The sequence below is a fragment of the Bos javanicus genome, chromosome 15 (assembly GCF_032452875.1).
Source record: "Bos javanicus breed banteng chromosome 15, ARS-OSU_banteng_1.0, whole genome shotgun sequence".
Taxonomy (NCBI): domain Eukaryota; kingdom Metazoa; phylum Chordata; class Mammalia; order Artiodactyla; family Bovidae; genus Bos; species Bos javanicus.
This window is the reverse complement of record NC_083882.1, coordinates 32,886,320-32,890,558: the sequence shown is the minus strand read 5'-3', so window position 1 is coordinate 32,890,558 and position 4,239 is coordinate 32,886,320.

Sequence of the window (4,239 nt, the reverse complement as noted above, 5' to 3'; positions counted from 1 at the left end):
CTTCACCATCAGCATATATTCTGACAAAGCTGTCTGCTGCTGCTGCTGCTGCTGCTGCGTCGCTTCAGTCGTGTCTACCTACTTCTAAATGGAACATTCTGCTTGTTTCTTGCAATGAATGCTCAGTTTGTAGTCTCCCTACACCCAGATGCACACACACAAATGAGTGCTCAAGAGAGAATACAAGGATATTAACTTGAAGCCCCATCACAGCCTTTAGAGAAGACCCTGTTACTAAGCTCTTGATGATCATCATCACCAGATATTCATTAAGCACCTGATTGTGCCTATGCTAAGGATGTGCACACACTAGGAAAGCAAAAGTCACATGGCTTTACCCATGTAGAGTTCATGTCTGGGCATGTAGACCCTCCATACAAGAGGAAGAGAGAAAATAATGTAAAATGGACCGACAAAAACACTCAATGAACAAGGACTCAGTTTATGTTGTACTGGAGAAAGGGAAATTGGGCAAGGCATTTTTGGTTAAGCTGATAGGGAACCTCCTCTCTCATCTTCACAAGCTTCCCTTTAATCAGTCTCCCTAAAGATTTTGGCTAATCAGATTCTATACTGTGGGGTGGTCTGAAGACCCAAGAGCTAAATATGTTTTACTCTTTGTTCATTTTTATTGTTGGTTCCTATTATTAGACATGAGCATTTTCCTTTTAAGTCCAATATATCATTCTTTTTCTTGTGAGCAAACATTGCCTATTCCTGATATGGCATCAGTGCAGGTGTTCTGATGTCTGGTTCTAACCTTAGATTATCTAGATCAGAGGCCTATCAAACTTTTATCTATAAAGCTCCAGAGAGGAAACATTGTAGACTTTGCTGGCCATATGATCCTTTTTACAACTGAACTATTTTGTAGTGACAAAGATGCTGTAGACAAGAGAAAACAAATAGGTGTGATGAGGTCCCAATAAACAGGGTCTGTACTGAGTTTGACTCCAGAGCTGTGATTTGCTGATTTAGAAAAGGCAGAGGAACCAGAGATCAAATTGCCAACATCCGCTGGATCATCAAAAAAGCAAGAGAGTTCCAGAAAAACATCTATTTCTGCTTTATTGACTATGCCAAAGCCTTTGACTGTGTGGATCACAATAAACTGTGGAAAATTCTTAAAGAGATGGGAATACCAGACCACCTGACCTGCCTCTTGAGAAACCTGTATGCTGGTCAGGAAGCAACAGTTAGAACTGGACATGGAACAACAGACTGGTTCCAAATAGGAAAAGGAGTACGTCAAGGCTGTATATTGTCACCCTGCTTATTTAACTTCTATGCAGAGTACATCATGAGAAACGCTGGGCTGGAAGAAGCACAAGCTGGAATCAAGATTGCCGGGAGAAATATCAATAACCTCAGATATGCAGATGACACCGCCCTTATGGCAGAAAGTGAAGAGGAACTAAAAAGCCTCTTGATGAAAGTGAAAGTGGAGAGTGAAAAAGTTGGCTTAAAGCTCAACATTCAGAAAATGAAGATCATGGCATCTGGTCCCATCATTTCATGGGAAATAGATGGGGAAACAATGGAAACAGTGTCAAACTTCATTTTTGGGGGCTCCAAGAGCAACTGAACTGAACTGAACTGAACTGAAAATCACTGCAGATGGTGATTGCAGCCATGAAATTAAAAGACGCTTACTCCTTGGAAGGAAAGTTATGACCAACCTAGATAGCATATTCAAAAGCAGAGACATTACTTTGCCAATAAAGGTTCATCTAGTCAAGGCTATGGTTTTTCCTGTGGTCATGTATGGATGTGAGAGTTGGACTGTGAAGAAAGCTGAGCACCGAAGAATTGATGCTTTCGAACTGTGGTGTTGGAGAAGACTCTTGAGAGTCCCTTGGACTGCAAGGAGTTCCAACCAGTTCATCCTAAAGGAGATCAGTCCTGGGTGTTCACTGGAAGGACTGATGCTAAAGCTGAAACTCCAATACTTGGGCCACCTCATGCGAAGAGTTGACTCATTGGAAAAGACCAGATGCTGGGAGGGATCGGGGGTAGGAGGAGAAGGGGATGACAAAGGATGAGATGGCTGGATGGCATCACCGACTCAATGGACATGAGTTTGAGTAAACTCCGGGAGTTGGTAATGGACAGGGAGGCCTGGAGTGCTGTAATTCATGGGGTCGCAAAGATTCGGACACGACCGAGTGACTGAAATGAACTGAACTGAACTGAAACTAAAAGAAAGAAGTTTGTTTGCTAACAAAAATGTGTTAAAAACCAACTCAGAGGGAGGGGCTAATTGAAAGAGTAACAATGAAACATATACATTAACACAGGTAAAATAGAGAGCCAGTGGGAATTTGGTATATGACACAGCGAGCTCAAACCCTAGAGGTGTGGGGTGGGGTGAGAGGTGGGAGGAAAGTTCAAGAGGGAGGAGATCTGTGTATTATGGCTAATTATGGTTAGTTCATGTTGTTGTATGTCAGGAATTAACACAGTATTGTAAAGCAATTATCCTCCAATAAAGAAGAAACAAAACCCAACCCATATCTCCCTATATGTGATGAAAACTTCTTGGCCAGTAGCGAGAGTAATATGAAGAAATGGCAAAGTTCGTCTGAGGTCTTCAGTCACAGCATTTCTCAGCAAATATAACTGCTCTCATCTATAATTCGTCATTTTAGTCAAACCTTCATTGTAATTAGTCTTTGAGAGCTTGATTGCATTACCCATTTTGTTTCTGGAAGAAGGGATAACTATGTTCTGTTTATTAAATGTGCCTGGTTACTTCTTAAAAATGACCTTCTAGAAGTTTTCCTAAACATACATTTCTTCTTCTAAGCAGCTATATTAAGGGATCTCCTCCTGACTTGACTTTCTGGGGTCATGTGTGCTTGCTGTACCCATTACTCCCCTTTCCCCTTGAAATCTTCACACTGGGACCACATTTACCCATCACTTGTTTTTTTGTTGGTTTATTTCTTAGTAGACAATAGTCTACTCTCCACTGACTCCACCGATAGAAAGCAGTGGCGTAGACAACCTGAAACTATGCTATTTGGTTGCTCAGTCGTGTCTGACTCTTTGTGACCCCATGGACTGTAGCCCGCCAGGCTTCTCTGTCCATAGGATTCTCCAGGCAAGAATACTGGAGTGGGCTGCCATAAATCACTCCGACTTTGGAATGCTTCATATGATTTTTGTGGAAACAGATTTACCCCCTGTAGTTGTATTCTACCCAACCTAATATTACAATCAACTCTCATTTCTGGATCACCTCATTGACTGAAGTGATAGATAAGTATGTCTCTGATTAGGAAACTCAGTTGACTTGGGTGGATAATAAGAAATTTGAGTATATGAATAGCCAGATAACAACTGACATGCCAATCAAAATATGTTTAAAAGCCCTACTATTTGTCATGGACATGTAACATCTACTTAAATATTATTCAGTTCAGTTCATTTCAGTCACTCAGTCGTGTCTGACTCTTTGCCACCCATGGACTGCAGCACACCAGGCTTCCCTGTCCATCACCAACTCTCAGAGCTTACTCAAACTCATGTTCATCGAGTCAGTGATGCCATCCAACCATCTCATCCTCTGTCGTCCCCTTCTCCTCCTGCCTTCAATCTTTCCCAGCATCAAGGTCTTTTCCAAGGAGTCAGCTCTTCACATCAGGTGGCCCAAGTATTGGAGTTTCAGCTTCAGCATCAGTCCTTCCAATGAATATTCAGGACTGATTTCCTTTAGGATGGACTGGTTGGATCTCCTTGAAGTCCAAGAGACTCTCAAGAGTCTTCTCCAACACCACAGTTCAAAAGCATCAATTCTTTGGCACTCGGCTTTCTTTATAGTCTGACTCTCACATCTGTTCATGACTACTGGAAAAGCCATAGCTTTGACTAGACAGACCTTTGTTGACAAAGTAATGTCTCTGCTTTTTAATATGCTGTCTAGGTTGGTCATAGCTTTTCTTCCAAGGAGATATTTCATTTGCATTTTTAACCCTTAAGACAACTGTATTGTGGGGATATTATAATCTTCATTCTGAAGATTAGGCTTTGAAATGTAAAATGACTCCCTGCAGTTCTCATAAGGATAAAGAAAACGGTTGGAATGTGTGCTCAGTCTTCCAATAATAAATGCAGCAGCCTTTAAACAGCTGCCTCTGGGTCTAGTGAATGGATCCCATGCAATTCAGAAACGTCATTGCCCTCCCCCTTTCTGTACACTGAGAGGGCATCTCTTGCATCTCCTGCATTGGCAGATGG